Source organism: Ursus americanus, unplaced genomic scaffold (genome assembly GCF_024610735.1).
Source record: "Ursus americanus isolate L20-20 unplaced genomic scaffold, mUrsAme1.1.p SCAF_67, whole genome shotgun sequence".
NCBI lineage: Eukaryota > Metazoa > Chordata > Mammalia > Carnivora > Ursidae > Ursus > Ursus americanus.
The window spans coordinates 687,495-710,370 of record NW_028273649.1 but is presented as its reverse complement, the minus strand read 5'-3'; the positions used below and the strand labels follow the sequence as shown (position 1 = coordinate 710,370).

Genomic DNA, 22,876 nt, shown 5'->3' with positions numbered 1-22,876 from the left:
ACTCCCAGAGTTGTGAGTCATGGGGCCGGTTGCCTGGCATTCAAGGAGTTGGAAGCATCATACTCCCCAAGCAATCACCCCATGGGGGTGGAGCTACGTCTCTGTGTGCAGATCCGGAGCAGCCCAAGGACGCAGACCAGGAGCCAAGGAAGTGGAGTTTTGAGAGAGTGGACCTGTGGAGTTCCTGGCTGGGTGAATGCATGCTGTGTGGCCATAGGTGGGCTTTCTGGGAGTAGGGGCACCCCGGGTAAGAGGCAGGGTTCTGGAAGGGCATGTTGAGAGAGTTCATCATGGAGACTCAGTTTTCTTTCCTTTTTCCCTTGAAAGTCTCTTCTGCCTAGTCTCCGTCAACTGGCCATACACTCCAGACCCAGGAACTCCAGGGCACCCGCTCAGCAAAGCTTTTGTGGGATGGTTCGCAGACATTCCAGGGTTTCCCGTGTTCCCCAAGAAGAGCGAGAGAAAGGACCGCACAGTCCCCAACTTCAGTGCGGTGCCCCTGTCCCCCGACACAGTGCAGGTAATGGACCTTGAGCAGTTCCCCGAGTTCAGCAGGGTATTCCCTGTTCCCTCAGGCACAGGTGGGGCGCTAGGAAGGCCCAGAGCCCTTACCCAACTTCAGCATTGTGCTAGCTGTTTCCTGGGAATGGTGGCAATGGGCTGGGAGATAATTACTACTAAAAGACAAGTCTATGTTTCCCCTTCTCCCAGAAACCACAGCAGGTGTGCAGGCTTTAGGTCCGAGGAGCTGCTTCTACCCATCTGACAACACTTCTCTGCTCTGGCTCCGCGACACCCTACGTTCTGAACGTCTGCATCTGAGTCAGTGAGGCAGCTTGACACGGGATCCAGCATTCAGAGAAAGCGGCAGGTCCATTTGGAGAAATGTCATATCCACATCAGGACTGGAAGTAAAACCTCTCATGAACCCACCATCTCCTGGGTTTTTCTCTTTTCTCTAGTTGAGCCATGAAGTAAAACTTAAGTAATAGTTGTCAGCGTTCTGAATTTGGTGAAGGAGGTACTTAGTTTCTGAGCTTGGAGCACTTTGCAGGGGATCCCATTTTCTCTGTTCATTGACTGCTTATGAATGTATTTTGAACAGCTGTTTCCTAGAAACACTCTTTCATTAGAAAGGGAAGGTGAGGTTTACTCTTTGTCTATTTTTAAGATATACGTTTGACAGTGTTTATACAGTTGGGCCTAAGATATGGGTGAGTGGCCACCATTTAGTGTTAGATGGCCTTTTGTCGTCACATACAAATATGGATGATGTCTTTCCAATTGTCAAAGGTGATGTTTCATCACTGATTAGTCTTTTCATCCCAAGAGTTACAATGGGGGTCGAGGGAAAATTCAAAATTATTCAGAGCAGCATTTTGCTGTTTAAAATATATGCTGGTGTTGGGTAGTAAGGAGGGCACATATTGCATGGTGCACTGGGTGTTATATGCAACTAATGTATCATCGAAATTTACTATACTGTATGGAGACTATAACATTATGTAATAAAAAACGATAAAAAAATAAAGGTAAACCTTGTGTATCTAACTATACCAGATGTATCATCTCGATATTTTGAAGTGCCATATTCAATCTGCTGTTTCTTTGGTAGTGGAGTCAGAGGAGAGTCTTTCGGAATTCCTTTCGATAGAGGCATGGTGGTGGCTACAATTGGGTAGGCGACAGGGGCCCTGGGCTGAGTTCTGGAACTGCTTTCCTGATGCTGGGTGAGTCAGGTTATGCCAAAGAGTTTCTGTTTCTTCCCTATGAGATTGACAAAAACCGGCTTCCAACGGAAAAATCTTTCGTAACGTGCAAACATGCTCACAAGTGCCTGTGCCAAGGTGAAGTAAATGCCATACACTGATCTGTAAGAGACCACAGTTTGCTAGCAGGAGATAAACCCGAACGAACACAGCATGGGACACTTGGGGCAGAAACGGCTTCCGAAGAAAAAAAAGTTCTTGATGTGGAAAACCTATCCAAAGTGGTTGTAGCAAAGTAAAAAGAATGCCACACACTTATGTGCAAGAAACAACATTCCCCAGGCATGGTCTAAGCCCAGACATCGTCACTGTGCTTTTGGTAGCATGAGGGAAACCCGAGCCCCACAGCCCTGACCCATTAGGTAAAAAGCCGGCTTCCAAAGGAAACAGTTTTCCTAAGGTGCAGACCCTCTCACAAGTGGTTGTGGCAAGGTAAAGCAAAGGCCATCAACTTCTCTGGAAGAAACCACAGTGCCCAGCCATGTTCTAAGCCCTAACATCATCACTGGGCTTCTGGAAGCATGAGTGAAAACAGAGGAGCACAACACGGAGACCCATTTGAGAAAAACCGGCTTCCAACGGAAAAATCTTTCATAACGTGCAAACATGCTCACAACTGCCTGTGGCAAGGTGAAGTAAATGCCGTACACTGATCTGTAAGAGACCACAGGGCCCAGGCACCGACTGAGCCCTTCCCTCATCCCGGCGGGTTTGCTAGCAGGAGTTCAACCCCAACGAACACAGCCCGGAGACCCCTGGGGCAAAGACGGCTTCCGACGAACAATAGGTGCTTGCTGTGGAAAACCTATCCCAAGTGGGGGTAGCCAGGTCAACAAAATGCCTCACACCCAGGTGTAAGAAGCAACATTGCCCAGGCATGGTCTAAGCCCCTCACCTCGTCCCTGTGCTTTGGGGAGCCGGAGGGACACCCGAGGCTCACGGCCCTGAGACCCCTTTGCAAAAAGCCGGCTTCCCACGGAAAGAGTTTTCCTGAGGTGCAGACCCTCTCACAAGTGGTTGTGGCAAGGTAAAGCCAATGCCCTCCACTTCTCTGGAAGAAACCCCAGTGCCCAGGCATGTTCTAAGCCCTCCCATCCTCCCTGGGCTTCTGGCAGCAGGAGTGAAAAGAGAGCAGCAGAGCACTGGGACCCGTTTGACAAAAACCGGCTTCCCACGGGAAAGTCTTTCTCCACGTGCAGACATGCACCCAGGTGCCTGTGGCAAGGGGAAGGAAATGCCATACACTGACCTGGAAGAGACCACAGGGCCCAGGCACAGTCTGAACCCTTCCCTCAACCCGGCGGTTTTGCTAGCAGGAGTTCAACCCCAACGAACACAGCCCGGAGACCCCTGGGGCAAAAACGGCTTCTGACGAACAATAGGTGCTTGCTGTGGAACACCTATCCCAAGTGGGGGTAGCCAGGTAAACAAAATGCCACACACCCAGGTGTAAGAAACAACATTGCCCAGGCATGGTCTAAGCCCCTCACCTCGTCCCTGTGCTTTGAGGAGCCGGAGGGACAGCCGAGGCTCACGGCCCTGACACCCCTTTCAAAAAGCCGGCTTCCCACGGAAACAGTTTTCCTGAGGTGCAGACCCTCTCACAAGTGGTTGTGGCAAGGTAAAGCCAATGCCCTCCACTTCTCTGGAAGAAACCACAGTGCCCAGCCATGTTCTAAGCCCTCCCATCCTCCCTGGGCTTCTGGCAGCAGGAGTGAAAAGAGAAGAGCAGAGCACTGGGACCCGTTTGACAAAAACCGGCTTCCCACGGGAAAGTCTTTCTCCACGTGCAGACATGCTCCCAGGTGCCTGTGGCAAGGGGAAGGAAATGCCATGCACTGACCTGGAAGAGACCACAGGGCCCAGGCACAGTCTGAACCCTTCCCTCATCCCGGCGGTTTTGCTAGCAGGAGTTCAAGCCCAACGAACACAGCCCGGAGACCCCTGGGGCAAAAACGGCTTCCGACGAACAGTAGGTGCTTGCTGTGGAACACCTATCCCAAGAGGGGGTAGCCAGCTCAACAAAATGCCACACACCCAGGTGTAAGAAACAACATTGCCCAGGCATGGTCTAAGCCCCTCACCTCGTTCCTGTGCTTTGGGGAGCCGGAGGGACAGCCGAGGCCCACGGCCCTGAGACCCCTTTGCAAAAAGCCGGCATCCCACGGAGACAGTTTTCCTGAGGTGCAGACCCTCTCACAAGTGGTTGTGGCAAGGTAAAGCCAATGCCCTCCACTTCTCTGGAAGAAACCCCAGTGCCCAGCCATGTTCTAAGCCCTCCCATCCTCCCTGGGCTTCTGGCAGCAGGAGTGAAAAGAGAGGAGCAGAGCACTGGGACCCGTTTGACAAAAACCGGCTTCCCACGGGAAAGTCTTTCTCCACGTGCAGACATGCTCCCAGGTGCCTGTGGCAAGGGGAAGGAAATGCCATACACTGACCTGGAAGAGACCACAGGGCCCAGGCACAGTCTGAACCCTTCCCTCAACCCGGCGGTTTTGCTAGCAGGAGTTCAAGCCCAAGGAACACAGCCCGGAGACCCCTGGGGCAAAAACGGCTTCCGACGAACAATAGGTGCTTGCTGTGGAACACCTATCCCAAGTGGGGGTAGCCAGCTCAACAAAATGCCACACACCCAGGTGTAAGAAACAACATTGTCCAGCCATGGTCTAAGCCCCTCACCTCGTCCCTGTGGTTTGGGGAGCCGGAGGGACACCCGAGGCCCACGGCCCTGAGAACCTTTGCAAAAAGCCGGCTTCCCACGGAAACAGTTTTCCTGAGGTGCAGACCCTATCCCAAGTGGTTGTGGCAAGGTAAAGCCAATGCCCTCCACTTCTCTGGAAGAAACCACAGTGCCCAGGCATGTTCTAAGCCCTCCCATCCTCCCTGGGCTTCTGGCAGCAGGAGTGAAAAGAGAGGAGCAGAGCACTGGGACCCGTTTGACAAAAACCGGCTACCCACGGGAAAGTCTTTCTCCACGTGCAGACATGCTCTCAGGTGCCTGTGGCAAGGGGAAGGAAATGCCATACACTGACCTGGAAGAGACCACAGGGCCCAGGCACAGTCTGAACCCTTCCCTCAACCCGGCGGTTTTGCTAGCAGGATTTCAAGCCCAAGGAACACAGCCCGGAGACCCCTGGGGCAAAAACGGCTTCCGACGAACAATAGGTGCTTGCCGTGGAACACCTATCCCAAGTGGGGGTAGCCAGCTCAACAAAATGCCACACACCCAGGTGTAAGAAACAACATTGCCCAGGCATGGTATAAGCCCCTCACCTCGTCCCTGTGCTTTGGGGAGCCGGAGGGACACCCGAGGCCCACGGCCCTGAGACCCCTTTGCAAAATGCCGGCTTCCCACGGAAACAGTTTTCCTGAGGTGCAGACCCTATCCCAAGTGGTTGTGGCAAGGTAAAGCCAATGCCCTCCACTTCTCTGGAAGAAACCCCAGTGCCCAGGCATGTTCTAAGCCCTCCCAACCTCCCTGGGCTTCTGGCAGCAGGAGTGAAAAGACAGGAGCAGAGCACTGGGACCCGTTTGACAAAAACCGGCTTCCCACGGGAAAGTCTTTCTCCAAGTGCAGACATGCTCCCAGGTGCCTGTGGCAAGGGGAAGGAAATGCCATACACTGACCTGGAAGAGACCACAGGGCCCAGGCACAGTCTGAACCCTTCCCTCAACCCGGCGGTTTTGCTAGCAGGAGTTCAAGCCCAACGAACAGAGCCCGGAGACCCCTGGGGCAAAAACGGCTTCCGACGAACAATAGGTGCTTGCTGTGGAACACCTATCCCAAGTGGGGGTAGCCAGCTCAACAAAATGCCACACACCCAGGTGTAAGAAACAACATTGCCCAGGCATGGTCTAAGCCCCTCACCTCGTCCCTGTGCTTTGGGGAGCCGGAGGGACAGCCGAGGCCCACGTACCCTGAGACCACTTTGCAAAAAGCCAGCTTCCCACGGAGACAGTTTTCCTGAGGTGTAGACCCTCTCCCAAGTTGTTGTGGCAAGGTAAAGCCAATGCCCTCCACTTCTCTGGAAGAAACCCCAGTGCCCAGCCATGTTCTAAGCCCTCCCATCCTCCCTGGGCTTCTGGCAGCAGGAGTGAAAAGAGAGGAGCAGAGCACTGGGACCCGTTTGACAAAAACAGGCTTCCCACGGGAAAGTCTTTCTCCACGTGTAGACATGCTCCCAGGTGCCTGTGGCAAGGGGAAGGAAATGCCATACACTGACCTGGAAGAGACCACAGGGCCCAGGCACAGTCTGAACCCTTCCCTCAACCCGGCGGTTTTGCTAGCAGGAGTTCAAGCCCAACGAACACAGCCCGGAGACCCCTGGGGCAAAAACGGCTTCCGACGAACAATAGGTGCTTGCTGTGGAACACCTATCCCAAGTGGGGGTACGCAGCTCAACAAAATGCCACACACCCAGGTGTAAGAAACAACATTGTCCAGCCATGGTCTAAGCCCCTCACCTCGTCCCTGTGCTTTGGGGAGCCGGAGGGACAGCCGAGGCCCACGGCCCTGAGACCCCTTTGCAGAAAGCCGGCTTCCCACGGAGACAGTTTTCCTGAGGTGTAGACCCTCTCCCAAGTGGTTGTGGCAAGGTAAAGCCAATGCCCTCCACTTCTCTGGAAGAAACCACAGTGCCCAGGCATGTTCTAAGCCCTCCCATCCTCCCTGGGCTTCTGGCAGCAGGAGTGAAAAGAGAGGAGCAGAGCACTGGGACCCGTTTGACAAAAACCGGCTTCCCACGGGAAAGTCTTTCTCCACGTGCAGACATGCTCCCAGGTGCCTGTGGCAAGGGGAAGGAAATGCCATACACTGACCTGGAAGAGACCACAGGGCCCAGGCACAGTCTGAACCCTTCCCTCAACCCGGCGGTTTTGCTAGCAGGAGTTCAAGCCCAACGAACACAGCCCGTAGACCCCTGGGGCAAAAACGGCTTCCGACGAACAATAGGTGCTTGCTGTGGAACACCTATCCCAAGTGGGGGTAGCCAGCTGAACAAAATGCCACACACCCAGGTGTAAGAAACAACATTGCCCAGGCATGGTCTAAGCCCCTCACCTCGTCCCTGTGCTTTGGGGAGCCGGAGGGACAGCTGAGGCCCACGTACCCTGAGACCACTTTGCAAAAAGCCGGCTTCCCACGGAGACAGTTTTCCTGAGGTGTAGACCCTCTCCCAAGTTGTTGTGGCAAGGTAAAGCCAATGCCCTCCACTTCTCTGGAAGAAACCCCAGTGCCCAGCCATGTTCTAAGCCCTCCCATCCTCCCTGGGCTTCTGGCAGCAGGAGTGAAAAGAGAGGAGCAGAGCACTGGGACCCGTTTGACAAAAACCGGCTTCCCACGGGAAAGTCTTTCTCCACGTGTAGACATGCTCCCAGGTGCCTGTGGCAAGGGGAAGGAAATGCCATACACTGACCTGGAAGAGACCGCAGGGCCCAGGCACAGTCTGAACCCTTCCCTCAACCCGGCGGTTTTGCTAGCAGGAGTTCAAGCCCAAGGAACACAGCCCGGAGACCCCTGGGGCAAAAACGGCTTCCGAGGAACAATAGGTGCTTGCTGTGGAACACCTATCCCAAGTGGGGGTAGCCAGCTCAACAAAATGCCACACACCCAGGTGTAAGAAACAACATTGCCCAGGCATGGTCTAAGCCCCTCACCTCGTCCCTGTGCTTTGGGGAGCCGGAGGGACACCCGAGGCCCACAGCCCTGAGACCCCTTTGCAAAAAGCCGGCTTCCCACGGAAACAGTTTTCCTGAGGTGCAGACCCTATCCCAAGTGGTTGTGGCAAGGTAAAGCCAATGCCCTCCACTTCTCTGGAAGAAACCACAGTGCCCAGCCATGTTCTAAGCCCTCCCCTCCTCCCTGGGCTTCTGGCAGCAGGAGTGAAAAGAGAGGAACAGAGCACTGGGACCCGTTTGACAAAAACCGGCTTCCCACGGGAAAGTCTTTCTCCACGTGTAGACATGCTCCCAGGTGCCTGTGGCAAGGGGAAGGAAATGCCATACACTGACCTGGAAGAGACCGCAGGGCCCAGGCACAGTCTGAACCCTTCCCTCAACCCGGCGGTTTTGCTAGCAGGAGTTCAAGCCCAACGAACACAGCCCGGAGACCCCTGGGGCAAAAACGGCTTCCGACGAACAATAGGTGCTTGCTGTGGAACACCTATCCCAAGTGGGGGTAGCCAGCTCAACAAAATGCCACACACCCAGGTGTAAGAAACAACATTGCCCAGGCATGGTCTAAGCCCCTCACCTCGTCCCTGTGCTTTGGGGAGCCGGAGGGACAGCCGAGGCCCACGGCCCTGAGACCCCTTTGCAGAAAGCCGGCTTCCCACGGAGACAGTTTTCCTGAGGTGTAGACCCTCTCCCAAGTGGTTGTGGCAAGGTAAAGCCAATGCCCTCCACTTCTCTGGAAGAAACCACAGTGCCCAGGCATGTTCTAAGCCCTCCCATCCTCCCTGGGCTTCTGGCAGCAGGAGTGAAAAGAGAGGAGCAGAGCACTGGGACCCGTTTGACAAAAACCGGCTTCCACGGGAAAGTCTTTCTCCACGTGCAGAGAAGCTCCCAGGTGCCTGTGGCAAGGGGAAGGAAATGCCATACACTGACCTGGAAGAGACCACAGGGCCCAGGCACAGTCTGAACCCTTCCCTCAACCCGGGGGTTTTGCTAGCAGAAGTTCAAGCCCAACGAACACAGCCCGGAGACCCCTGGGGCAAAAACGGCTTCCGACGAACAATAGGTCCTTGCTGTGGAACACCTATCCCAAGTGGGGGTAGCCAGCTCAACAAAATGCCACACACCCAGGTGTAAGAAACAACATTGCCCAGGCATGGTCTAAGCCCCTCACCTCGTCCCTGTGCTTTGGGGAGCCGGAGGGACACCCGAGGCCCACGGCCCTGAGACCCCTTTGCAAAAAGCAGGCTTCCCACGGAAACAGTTTTCCTGAGGTGCAGACCCTATCCCAAGTGGTTGTGGCAAGGTAAAGCCAATGCCCTCCACTTCTCTGGAAGAAACCACAGTGCCCAGCCATGTTCTAAGCCCTCCCATCCTCCCTGGGCTTCTGGCAGCAGGAGTGAAAAGAGAGCAGCAGAGCACTGGGACCCGTTTGACAAAAACCGGCTTCCCACGGGAAAGTCTTTCTCCACGTGTAGACATGCTCCCAGGTGCCTGTGGCAAGGGGAAGGAAATGCCATACACTGACCTGGAAGAGACCGCAGGGCCCAGGCACAGTCTGAACCCTTCCCTCAACTCGGCGGTTTTGCTAGTAGGAGTTCAAGCCCAAGGAACACAGCCCGGAGACCCCTGGGGCAAAAACGGCTTCCGACGAACAATAGGTGCTTGCTGTGGAACACCTATCCCAAGTGGGGGTAGCCAGCTCAACAAAATGCCACACACCCAGGTGTAAGAAACAACATTGCCCAGGCATGGTCTAAGCCCCTCACCTCGTCCCTGTGCTTTGGGGAGCCGGAGGGACAACCGAGGCCCATGGCCCTGAGACCCCTTTGCAGAAAGCCGGCTTCCCACGGAGACAGTTTTCCTGAGGTGTAGACCCTCTCCCAAGTGGTTGTGGCAAGGTAAAGCCAATGCCCTCCACTTCTCTGGAAGAAACCACAGTGCCCAGGCATGTTCTAAGCCCTCCCATCCTCCCTGGGCTTCTGGCAGCAGGAGTGAAAAGAGAGGAGCAGAGCACTGGGACCCGTTTGACAAAAACCGGCTTCCCAGGGGAAAGTCTTTCTCCACGTGCAGACATGCTCCCAGGTGCCTGTGGCAAGGGAAAGGAAATGCCATACACTGACCTGGAAGAGACCACAGGGCCCAGGCACAGTCTGAACCCTTCCCTCAACCCGGCGGTTTTGCTAGCAGGAGTTCAAGCCCAAGGAACACAGCCCGGAGACCCCTGGGGCAAAAACGGCTTCCGACGAACAATAGGTGCTTGCTGTGGAACACCTATCCCAAGTGGGGGTAGCCAGCTCAACAAAATGCCACACACCCAGGTGTAAGAAACAACATTGCCCAGGCATGGTCTAAGCCCCTCACCTCGTCCCTGTGCTTTGGGGAGCCGGAGGGACAGCCGAGGCCCACGGCCCTGAGACCCCTTTGCAGAAAGCCGGCTTCCCACGGAGACAGTTTTCCTGAGGTGTAGACCCTCTCCCAAGTGGTTGTGGCCAGGTAAAGCCAATGCCCTCCACTTCTCTGGAAGAAACCACAGTTCCCAGCCATGTTCTAAGCCCTCCCATCCTCCCTGGGCTTCTGGCAGCAGGAGTGAAAAGAGAGGAGCAGAGCACTGGGACCCGTTTGACAAAAACCGGCTTCCCACGGGAAAGTCTTTCTCCACGTGCAGACATGCTCCCAGGTGCCTGTGGCAAGGGGAAGGAAATGCCATACACTGACCTGGAAGAGACCACAGGGCCCAGGCACACTCTGAACCCTTCCCTCAACCCGGCGGTTTTGCTAGCAGGATTTCAAGCCCAACGAACACAGCCCGGAGACCCCTGGGGCAAAAACGGCTTCCGACGAACAATAGGTGCTTGCCGTGGAACACCTATCCCAAGTGGGGGTAGCCAGCTCAACAAAATGCCACACACCCAGGTGTAAGAAACAACATTGCCCAGGCATGGTCTAAGCCCCTCACCTCGTCCCTGTGCTTTGGGGAGCCGGAGGGACACCCGAGGCCCACGGCCCTGAGACCCCTTTGCAAAAAGCCGGCTTCCCACGAAAACAGTTTTCCTGAGGTGCAGACCCTATCCCAAGTGGTTGTGGCAAGGTAAAGCCAATGCCCTCCACTTCTCTGGAAGAAACCCCAGTGCCCAGCCATGTTCTAAGACCTCCCATACTCCCAGGGCTTCTGGCAGCAGGAGTGAAAAGAGAGGAGCAGAGCACTGGGACCCGTTTGACAAAAACCGGCTTCCCACGGGAAAGTCTTTCTCCACGTGCAGACATGCTCCCAGGTGCCTGTGGCAAGGGGAAGGAAATGCCATACACTGACCTGGAAGAGACCACAGGGCCCAGGCACAGTCTGAACCCTTCCCTCAACCCGGCGGTTTTGCTAGTAGGATTTCAACCCCAACGAACACAGCCCGGAGACCCCTGGGGCAAAAACGGCTTCCGACGAACAATAGGTGCTTGCTGTGGAACACCTATCCCAAGTGGGGGTAGCCAGCTCAACAATATGCCACACACCCAGGTGTAAGAAACAACATTGCCCAGGCATGGTCTAAGCCCCTCACCTCGTCCCTGTGCTTTGGGGAGCCGGAGGGACAGCCGAGGCCCACGGCCCTGAGACCCCTTTGCAAAAAGCCGGCTTCCCACGGAAACAGTTTTCCTGAGGTGCAGACCCTCTCACAAGTGGTTGTGGCAAGGTAAAGCCAATGCCCTCCACTTCTCTGGAAGAAACCCCAGTGCCCAGCCATGTTCTAAGCCCTCCCATTCTCCCTGGGCTTCTGGCAGCAGGAGTGAAAAGAGAGGAGCAGAGCACTGGGACCCGTTTGACAAAAACCGGCTTCCCACGGGAAAGTCTTTCTCCACGTGCAGACATGCTCCCAGGTGCCTGTGGCAAGGGGAAGGAAATGCCATACACTGACCTGGAAGAGACCACAGGGCCCAGGCACAGTCTGAACCCTTCCCTCAACCCGGCGGTTTTGCTAGCAGGAGTTCAACCCCAACGAACACAGCCCGGAGACCCCTGGGGCAAAAACGGCTTCCGACGAACAATAGGTGCTTGCTGTGGAACACCTATCCCAAGTGGGGGTAGCCAGCTCAACAAAAGGCCACACACCCAGGTGTAAGAAACAACATTGCCCAGGCATGGTCTAAGCCCCTCACCTCGTCCCTGTGCTTTGGGGAGCCGGAGGGACACCCGAGGCCCATGGCCCTGAGACCCCTTTGCAAAAAGCCGGCTTCCCACGGAAACAGTTTTCCTGAGGTGCAGACCCTATCCCAAGTGGTTGTGGCAAGGTAAAGCAAATGCCCTCCACTTCTCTGGAAGAAACCACAGTGCCCAGCCATGTTCTAAGCCCTCCCATCCTCCCTGGGCTTCTGGCAGCAGGAGTGAAAAGAGAGGAGCAGAGCACTGGGACCCGTTTGACAAAAACCGGCTTCCCACGGGAAAGTCTTTCTCCACGTGCAGACATGCTCCCAGGTGCCTGTGGCAAGGGGAAGGAAATGCCATACACTGACCTAGAAGAGACCACAGGGCCCAGGCACAGTCTGAACCCTTCCCTCTACCCGGCGGTTTTGCTAGCAGGTGTTCAACCCCAACGAACACAGCCCGGAGACCCCTGGGGCAAAAACGGCTTCCGACGAACAATAGGTGCTTGCTGTGAAACACATATCCCAAGTGGGGGTAGCCAGCTCAACAAAATGCCACACACCCAGGTGTAAGAAACAACATTGCCCAGCCATGGTCTAAGCCCCTCACCTCGTCCCTGTGCTTTGGGGAGCCAGAGGGACACCGGAGCCCCACGGCCCTGAGACCCCTTTGCAAAAAGCCGGCTTCCCACGAAAACAGTTTTCCTGAGGTGCAGACCCTATCCCAAGGGGTTGTGGCAAGGTAAAGCCAATGCCCTCCACTTCTCTGGAAGAAACCCCAGTGCCCAGCCATGTTCTAAGACCTCCCATCCTCCGAGGGCTTCTGGCAGCAGGAGTGAAAAGAGAGGAGCAGAGCACTGGGACCCGTTTGACAAAAACCGGCTTCCCACGGGAAAGTCTTTCTCCACGTGCAGACATGCTCCCAGGTGCCTGTGGCAAGGGGAAGGAAATGCCATACACTGACCTGGAAGAGACCACTGGGCCCAGGCACAGTCTGAACCCTTCCCTCAACCCGGCGGTTTTGCTAGCAGGATTTCAAGCCCAACGAACACAGCCCGGAGACCCCTGGGGCAAAAACGGCTTCCGACGAACAATAGGTGCTTGCTGTGGAACACCTATCCCAAGTGGGGGTAGCCAGCTCAACAAAAGGCCACACACCCAGGTGTAAGAAACAACATTGCCCAGGCATGGTCTAAGCCCCTCACCTCGTCCCTGTGCTTTGGGGAGCCGGAGGGACAGCCGAGGCCCACGGCCCTGAGACCCCTTTGCAGAAAGCCGGCTTCCCACGGAGACAGTTTTCCTGAGGTGTAGACCCTCTCCCAAGTGGTTGTGGCAAGGTAAAGCCAATGCCCTCCACTTCTCTGGAAGAAACCACAGTGCCCAGGCATGTTCTAAGCCCTCCCATCCTCCCTGGGCTTCTGGCAGCAGGAGTGAAAAGAGAGGAGCAGAGCACTGGGACCCGTTTGACAAAAACCGGCTTCCACGGGAAAGTCTTTCTCCACGTGCAGAGAAGCTCCCAGGTGCCTGTGGCAAGGGGAAGGAAATGCCATACACTGACCTGGAAGAGACCACAGGGCCCAGGCACAGTCTGAACCCTTCCCTCAACCCGGGGGTTTTGCTAGCAGAAGTTCAAGCCCAACGAACACAGCCCGGAGACCCCTGGGGCAAAAACGGCTTCCGACGAACAATAGGTCCTTGCTGTGGAACACCTATCCCAAGTGGGGGTAGCCAGCTCAACAAAATGCCACACACCCAGGTGTAAGAAACAACATTGCCCAGGCATGGTCTAAGCCCCTCACCTCGTCCCTGTGCTTTGGGGAGCCGGAGGGACACCCGAGGCCCACGGCCCTGAGACCCCTTTGCAAAAAGCAGGCTTCCCACGGAAACAGTTTTCCTGAGGTGCAGACCCTATCCCAAGTGGTTGTGGCAAGGTAAAGCCAATGCCCTCCACTTCTCTGGAAGAAACCACAGTGCCCAGCCATGTTCTAAGCCCTCCCATCCTCCCTGGGCTTCTGGCAGCAGGAGTGAAAAGAGAGCAGCAGAGCACTGGGACCCGTTTGACAAAAACCGGCTTCCCACGGGAAAGTCTTTCTCCACGTGTAGACATGCTCCCAGGTGCCTGTGGCAAGGGGAAGGAAATGCCATACACTGACCTGGAAGAGACCGCAGGGCCCAGGCACAGTCTGAACCCTTCCCTCAACTCGGCGGTTTTGCTAGTAGGAGTTCAAGCCCAAGGAACACAGCCCGGAGACCCCTGGGGCAAAAACGGCTTCCGACGAACAATAGGTGCTTGCTGTGGAACACCTATCCCAAGTGGGGGTAGCCAGCTCAACAAAATGCCACACACCCAGGTGTAAGAAACAACATTGCCCAGGCATGGTCTAAGCCCCTCACCTCGTCCCTGTGCTTTGGGGAGCCGGAGGGACAACCGAGGCCCATGGCCCTGAGACCCCTTTGCAGAAAGCCGGCTTCCCACGGAGACAGTTTTCCTGAGGTGTAGACCCTCTCCCAAGTGGTTGTGGCAAGGTAAAGCCAATGCCCTCCACTTCTCTGGAAGAAACCACAGTGCCCAGGCATGTTCTAAGCCCTCCCATCCTCCCTGGGCTTCTGGCAGCAGGAGTGAAAAGAGAGGAGCAGAGCACTGGGACCCGTTTGACAAAAACCGGCTTCCCAGGGGAAAGTCTTTCTCCACGTGCAGACATGCTCCCAGGTGCCTGTGGCAAGGGAAAGGAAATGCCATACACTGACCTGGAAGAGACCACAGGGCCCAGGCACAGTCTGAACCCTTCCCTCAACCCGGCGGTTTTGCTAGCAGGAGTTCAAGCCCAAGGAACACAGCCCGGAGACCCCTGGGGCAAAAACGGCTTCCGACGAACAATAGGTGCTTGCTGTGGAACACCTATCCCAAGTGGGGGTAGCCAGCTCAACAAAATGCCACACACCCAGGTGTAAGAAACAACATTGCCCAGGCATGGTCTAAGCCCCTCACCTCGTCCCTGTGCTTTGGGGAGCCGGAGGGACAGCCGAGGCCCACGGCCCTGAGACCCCTTTGCAGAAAGCCGGCTTCCCACGGAGACAGTTTTCCTGAGGTGTAGACCCTCTCCCAAGTGGTTGTGGCCAGGTAAAGCCAATGCCCTCCACTTCTCTGGAAGAAACCACAGTTCCCAGCCATGTTCTAAGCCCTCCCATCCTCCCTGGGCTTCTGGCAGCAGGAGTGAAAAGAGAGGAGCAGAGCACTGGGACCCGTTTGACAAAAACCGGCTTCCCACGGGAAAGTCTTTCTCCACGTGCAGACATGCTCCCAGGTGCCTGTGGCAAGGGGAAGGAAATGCCATACACTGACCTGGAAGAGACCACAGGGCCCAGGCACACTCTGAACCCTTCCCTCAACCCGGCGGTTTTGCTAGCAGGATTTCAAGCCCAACGAACACAGCCCGGAGACCCCTGGGGCAAAAACGGCTTCCGACGAACAATAGGTGCTTGCCGTGGAACACCTATCCCAAGTGGGGGTAGCCAGCTCAACAAAATGCCACACACCCAGGTGTAAGAAACAACATTGCCCAGGCATGGTCTAAGCCCCTCACCTCGTCCCTGTGCTTTGGGGAGCCGGAGGGACACCCGAGGCCCACGGCCCTGAGACCCCTTTGCAAAAAGCCGGCTTCCCACGAAAACAGTTTTCCTGAGGTGCAGACCCTATCCCAAGTGGTTGTGGCAAGGTAAAGCCAATGCCCTCCACTTCTCTGGAAGAAACCCCAGTGCCCAGCCATGTTCTAAGACCTCCCATACTCCCAGGGCTTCTGGCAGCAGGAGTGAAAAGAGAGGAGCAGAGCACTGGGACCCGTTTGACAAAAACCGGCTTCCCACGGGAAAGTCTTTCTCCACGTGCAGACATGCTCCCAGGTGCCTGTGGCAAGGGGAAGGAAATGCCATACACTGACCTGGAAGAGACCACAGGGCCCAGGCACAGTCTGAACCCTTCCCTCAACCCGGCGGTTTTGCTAGTAGGATTTCAACCCCAACGAACACAGCCCGGAGACCCCTGGGGCAAAAACGGCTTCCGACGAACAATAGGTGCTTGCTGTGGAACACCTATCCCAAGTGGGGGTAGCCAGCTCAACAATATGCCACACACCCAGGTGTAAGAAACAACATTGCCCAGGCATGGTCTAAGCCCCTCACCTCGTCCCTGTGCTTTGGGGAGCCGGAGGGACACCCGAGGCCCACGGCCCTGAGACCCCTTTGCAAAAAGCCGGCTTCCCACGGAAACAGTTTTCCTGAGGTGCAGACCCTCTCACAAGTGGTTGTGGCAAGGTAAAGCCAATGCCCTCCACTTCTCTGGAAGAAACCCCAGTGCCCAGCCATGTTCTAAGCCCTCCCATTCTCCCTGGGCTTCTGGCAGCAGGAGTGAAAAGAGAGGAGCAGAGCACTGGGACCCGTTTGACAAAAACCGGCTTCCCACGGGAAAGTCTTTCTCCACGTGCAGACATGCTCCCAGGTGCCTGTGGCAAGGGGAAGGAAATGCCATACACTGACCTGGAAGAGACCACAGGGCCCAGGCACAGTCTGAACCCTTCCCTCAACCCGGCGGTTTTGCTAGCAGGAGTTCAACCCCAACGAACACAGCCCGGAGACCCCTGGGGCAAAAACGGCTTCCGACGAACAATAGGTGCTTGCTGTGGAACACCTATCCCAAGTGGGGGTAGCCAGCTCAACAAAAGGCCACACACCCAGGTGTAAGAAACAACATTGCCCAGGCATGGTCTAAGCCCCTCACCTCGTCCCTGTGCTTTGGGGAGCCGGAGGGACACCCGAGGCCCATGGCCCTGAGACCCCTTTGCAAAAAGCCGGCTTCCCACGGAAACAGTTTTCCTGAGGTGCAGACCCTATCCCAAGTGGTTGTGGCAAGGTAAAGCAAATGCCCTCCACTTCTCTGGAAGAAACCACAGTGCCCAGCCATGTTCTAAGCCCTCCCATCCTCCCTGGGCTTCTGGCAGCAGGAGTGAAAAGAGAGGAGCAGAGCACTGGGACCCGTTTGACAAAAACCGGCTTCCCACGGGAAAGTCTTTCTCCACGTGCAGACATGCTCCCAGGTGCCTGTGGCAAGGGGAAGGAAATGCCATACACTGACCTAGAAGAGACCACAGGGCCCAGGCACAGTCTGAACCCTTCCCTCTACCCGGCGGTTTTGCTAGCAGGTGTTCAACCCCAACGAACACAGCCCGGAGACCCCTGGGGCAAAAACGGCTTCCGACGAACAATAGGTGCTTGCTGTGAAACACATATCCCAAGTGGGGGTAGCCAGCTCAACAAAATGCCACACACCCAGGTGTAAGAAACAACATTGCCCAGCCATGGTCTAAGCCCCTCACCTCGTCCCTGTGCTTTGGGGAGCCAGAGGGACACCGGAGCCCCACGGCCCTGAGACCCCTTTGCAAAAAGCCGGCTTCCCACGAAAACAGTTTTCCTGAGGTGCAGACCCTATCCCAAGGGGTTGTGGCAAGGTAAAGCCAATGCCCTCCACTTCTCTGGAAGAAACCCCAGTGCCCAGCCATGTTCTAAGACCTCCCATCCTCCGAGGGCTTCTGGCAGCAGGAGTGAAAAGAGAGGAGCAGAGCACTGGGACCCGTTTGACAAAAACCGGCTTCCCACGGGAAAGTCTTTCTCCACGTGCAGACATGCTCCCAGGTGCCTGTGGCAAGGGGAAGGAAATGCCATACACTGACCTGGAAGAGACCACTGGGCCCAGGCACAGTCTGAACCCTTCCCTCAACCCGGCGGTTTTGCTAGCAGGATTTCAAGCCCAACGAACACAGCCCGGAGACCCCTGGGGCAAAAACGGCTTCCGACGAACAATAGGTGCTTGCTGTGGAACACCTATCCCAAGTGGGGGTAGCCAGCTCAACAAAATGCCACACACCCAGGTGTAAGAAACAACATTGCCCAGGCATGGTCTAAGCCCCTCACCTCGTCCCTGTGCATTGGGGAGCCGGAGGGACACCCGAGGCCCACGGCCCTGAGACCCCTTTGTAAAAAGCCGGCTTCCCACGGAAACAGTTTTCCTGAGGTGCAGACCCTCTCACAAGTGGTTGTGGCAAGGTAAAGCCAATGCCCTCCACTTCTCTGGAAGAAACCCCAGTGCCCAGCCATGTTCTAAGCCCTCCCATTCTCCCTGGGCTTCTGGCAGCAGGAGTGAAAAGAGAGGAGCAGAGCACTGGGACCCGTTTGACAAAAACCGGCTTCCCACGGGAAAGTCTTTCTCCATGTGCAGACATGCTCCCAGGTGCCTGTGGCAAGGGGAAGGAAATGCCATACACTGACCTGGAAGAGACCACAGGGCCCAGGCACAGTCTGAACCCTTCCCTCAACCCGGCGGTTTTGCTAGCAGGAGTTCAAGCCCAAGGAACACAGCCCGAGACCCCTGGGGCAAAAACGGCTTCCGACGAACAATAGGTGCTTGCTGTGGAACACCTATCCCAAGTGGGAGTAGCCAGCTCAACAAAATGCCACACACCCAGGTGTAAGAAACAACATTGCCCAGGCATGGTCTAAGCCCCTCACCTCGTCCCTGTGCTTTGGGGAGCCGGAGGGACACCCGAGGCCCACGGCCCTGAGACCCCTTTGCAAAAAGCCGGCTTCCCACGGAAACAGTTGTCCTGATGTGCAGACCCTATCCCAAGTGGTTGTGGCCAGGTAAAGCCAATGCCCTCCACTTCTCTGGAAGAAACCACAGTGCCCAGGCATGTTCTAAGCCCTCCCATCCTCCCTGGGCTTCTGGCAGCAGGAGTGAAAAGAGAGGAGCAGAGCACTGGGACCCGTTTGAGAAAAACCGGCTTCCCACGGGAAAGTCTTTCTCCACGTGCAGACATGCTCCCAGGTGCCTGTGGCAAGGGGAAGGAAATGCCATACACTGACCTGGAAGAGACCACAGGGCCCAGGCACAGTCTGAACCCTTCCCTCAACCCGGCGGTTTTGCTAGCAGGAGTTCAACCCCAACGAACACAGCCCGGAGACCCCTGGGGCAAAAACGGCTTCCGACGAACAATAGGTGCTTGCTGTGGAACACCTATCCCAAGTGGGGGTAGCCAGCTCTACAAAATGCCACACACCCAGGTGTAAGAAACAACATTGCCCAGGCATGGTCTAAGCCCCTCACCTCGTCCCTGTGCTTTGGGGAGCCGGAGGGACACCCGAGGCCCACGGCCCTGAGACCCCTTTGCAAAAAGCCGGCTTCCCACGGAAACAGTTTTCCTGAGGTGCAGACCCTATCCCAAGTGGTTGTGGCAAGGTAAAGCCAATGCCCTCCACTTCTCTGGAAGAAACCACAGTGCCCAGCCATGTTCTAAGCCCTCCCATCCTCCCTGGGCTTCTGGCAGCAGGAGTGAAAAGAGAGCAGCAGAGCACTGGGACCCGTTTGACAAAAACCGGCTTCCCACGGGAAAGTCTTTCTCCACGTGCTGACATGCTCCCAGGTGCCTGTGGCAAGGGGAAGGAAATGCCATACACTGACCTGGAAGAGACCACAGGGCCCAGGCACAATCTGAACCCTTCCCTCAACCCGGCGGTTTTGCTAGCAGGAGTTCAAGCCCAACGAACACAGCCCGGAGACCCCTGGGGCAAAAACGGCTTCCGACGAACAATAGGTGCTTGCTGTGGAACACCTATCCCAAGTGGGGGTAGCCAGCTCAACAAAATGCCACACACCCAGGTGTAAGAAACAACATTGCCCAGGCATGGTCTAAGCCCCTCACCTCGTCCCTGTGCTTTGGGGAGCCGGAGGGACACCCGAGGCCCACGGCCCTGAGACCCCTTTGCAAAAAGCCGGCTTCCCACGGAAACAGTTTTCCTGAGGTGCAGACCCTCTCACAAGTGGTTGTGGCAAGGTAAAGCCAATGCCCTCCACTTCTCTGGAAGAAACCCCAGTGCCCAGCCATGTTCTAAGCCCTCCCATTCTCCCTGGGCTTCTGGCAGCAGGAGTGAAAAGAGAGGAGCAGAGCACTGGGACCCGTTTGACAAAAACCGGCTTCCCACGGGAAAGTCTTTCTCCACGTGCTGACATGCTCCCAGGTGCCTGTGGCAAGGGGAAGGAAATGCCATACACTGACCTGGAAGAGACCACAGGGCCCAGGCACAGTCTGAACCCTTCCCTCAACCCGGCGGTTTTGCTAGCAGGAGTTCAAGCCCAACGAACACAGCCCGGAGACCCCTGGGGCAAAAACGGCTTCCGTCGAACAATAGGTGCTTGCTGTGGAACACCTATCCCAAGTGGGGGTAGCCAGCTCAACAAAATGCCACACACCCAGGTGTAAGAAACAACATTGCCCAGGCATGGTCTAAGCCCCTCACCTCGTCCCTGTGCTTTGGGGAGCCGGAGGGACACCCGAGGCCCACGGCCCTGAGACCCCTTTGCAAAAAGCCGGCTTCCCACGGAAACAGTTTTCCTGAGGTGCAGACCCTCTCACAAGTGGTTGTGGCAAGGTAAAGCCAATGCCCTCCACTTCTCTGGAAGAAACCCCAGTGCCCAGCCATGTTCTAAGCCCTCCCATTCTCCCTGGGCTTCTGGCAGCAGGAGTGAAAAGAGAGGAGCAGAGCACTGGGACCCGTTTGACAAAAACCGGCTTCCCACGGGAAAGTCTTTCTCCACGTGCAGACATGCACCCAGGTGCCTGTGGCAAGGGGAAGGAAATGCCATACACTGACCTGGAAGAGACCACAGGGCCCAGGCACAGTCTGAACCCTTCCCTCAACCCGGCGGTTTTGCTAGCAGGAGTTCAAGCCCAACGAACACAGCCCGGAGACCCCTGGGGCAAAAACGGCTTCCGACGAACAATAGGTGCTTGCTGTGAAACACCTATCCCAAGTGGGGGTAGCCAGCTCAACAAAATGCAACACACCCAGGTGTAAGAAACAACATTGCCCAGGCATGGTCTAAGCCCCTCACCTCGTCCCTGTGCTTTGGAAGCCGGAGGGACACCGGAGCCCCACGGCCCTGAGACCCCTTTGCAAAAAGCCGGCTTCCCACGAAAACAGTTTTCCTGAGGTGCAGACCCTATCCCAAGGGGTTGTGGCAAGGTAAAGCCAATGCCCTCCACTTCTCTGGAAGAAACCCCAGTGCCCAGCCATGTTCTAAGACCTCCCATCCTCCCAGGGCTTCTGGCAGCAGGAGTGAAAAGAGAGGAGCAGAGCACTGGGACCCGTTTGACAAAAACCGGCTTCCCACGGGAAAGTCTTTCTCCACGTGCAGACATGCTCCCAGGTGCCTGTGGCAAGGGGAAGGAAATGCCATACACTGACCTGGAAGAGACCACTGGGCCCAGGCACAGTCTGAACCCTTCCCTCAACCCGGCGGTTTTGCTAGCAGGAGTTCAAGCCCAACGAACACAGCCCGGAGACCCCTGGGGCAAAAACGGCTTCCGACGAACAATAGGTGCTTGCTGTGGAACACCTATCCCAAGTGGGGGTAGCCAGCTAAACAAAATGCGACACACGCAGGTGTAAGAAACAACATTGCCCAGGCATGGTCTAAGCCCCTCACCTCGTCCCTGTGCTTTGGGGAGCCGGAGGGACTCCCGAGGCCCACGGCCCTGAGACCCCTTTGCAAAAAGCCGGCTTCCCACGGAAACAGTTTTCCTGAGGTGCAGACCCTATCCCAAGTGGTTGTGGCAAGGTAAAGCCAATGCCCTCCACTTCTCTGGAAGAAACCACAGTGCCCAGCCATGTTCTAAGCCCTCCCATCCTCCCTGGGCTTCTGGCAGCAGGAGTGAAAAGAGAGCAGCAGAGCACTGGGACCCGTTTGACAAAAACCGGCTTCCCACGGGAAAGTCTTTCTCCACGTGCTGACATGCTCCCAGGTGCCTGTGGCAAGGGAAGGAAATGCCATACACTGACCTGGAAGAGACCACAGGGCCCAGGCACAATCTGAACCCTTCCCTCAACCCGGCGGTTTTGCTAGCAGGAGTTCAAGCCCAACGAACACAGCCCGGAGACCCCTGGGGCAAAAACGGCTTCCGAGGAACAATAGGTGCTTGCTGTGGAACACCTATCCCAAGTGGGGGTAGCCAGCTCAACAAAATGCCACACACCCAGGTGTAAGAAACAACATTGCCCAGGCATGGTCTAAGCCCCTCACCTCGTCCCTGTGCTTTGGGGAGCCGGAGGGACACCCGAGGCCCACGGCCCTGAGACCCCTTTGCAAAAAGCCGGCTTCCCACGGAAACAGTTTTCCTGAGGTGCAGACCCTCTCACAAGTGGTTGTGGCAAGGTAAAGCCAATGCCCTCCACTTCTCTGGAAGAAACCCCAGTGCCCAGCCATGTTCTAAGCCCTCCCATTCTCCCTGGGCTTCTGGCAGCAGGAGTGAAAAGAGAGGAGCAGAGCACTGGGACCCGTTTGACAAAAACCGGCTTCCCACGGGAAAGTCTTTCTCCACGTGCAGACATGCTCCCAGGTGCCTGTGGCAAGGGGAAGGAAATGCCATACACTGACCTGGAAGAGACCACAGGGCCCAGGCACAGTCTGAACCCTTCCCTCAACCCGGCGGTTTTGCTAGCAGGAGTTCAACCCCAACGAACACAGCCCGGAGACCCCTGGGGCAAAAACGGCTTCCGACGAACAATAGGTGCTTGCTGTGGAACACCTATCCCAAGTGGGGGTAGCCAGCTCAACAAAATGCCACACACCCAGGTGTAAGAAACAACATTGCCCAGGCATGGTCTAAGCCCCTCACCTCGTCCCTGTGCTTTGGGGAGCCGGAGGGACACCCGAGGCCCATGGCCCTGAGACCCCTTTGCAAAAAGCCGGCTTCCCACGGAAACAGTTTTCCTGAGGTGCAGACCCTCTCCCAAGTGGTTGTGGCAAGGTAAAGCAAATGCCCTCCACTTCTCTGGAAGAAACCACAGTGCCCAGCCATGTTCTAAGCCCTCCCATCCTCCCTGGGCTTCTGGCAGCAGGAGTGAAAAGAGAGGAGCAGAGCACTGGGACCCGTTTGACAAAAACCGGCTTCCCACGGGAAAGTCTTTCTCCACGTGCAGACATGCTCCCAGGTGCCTGTGGCAAGGGGAAGGAAATGCCATACACTGACCTGGAAGAGACCACAGGGCCCAGGCACAGTCTGAACCCTTCCCTCAACCCGGCGGTTTTGCTAGCAGGAGTTCAAGCCCAACGAACACAGCCCGGAGACCCCTGGGGCAAAAACGGCTTCCGACGAACAATAGGTGCTTGCTGTGAAACACCTATCCCAAGTGGGGGTAGCCAGCTCAACAAAATGCCACACACCCAGGTGTAAGAAACAACATTGCCCAGGCATGGT

General features: G+C 56.2%; 1 long non-coding RNA gene across 1 annotated transcript; it reads left to right on the top strand.

Annotated features, from left to right (window-relative positions):
• Positions 1–22: 22 nt before the first annotated feature.
• Positions 23–1,546, top strand: LOC148106751 (uncharacterized). The gene is made up of 3 exons (XR_015723553.1): positions 23–217; positions 328–520; positions 712–1,546. It is a non-coding gene; the product is annotated as an uncharacterized LOC148106751 (long non-coding RNA).
• The last annotated feature ends 21,330 nt before the right edge of the window (positions 1,547–22,876 follow it).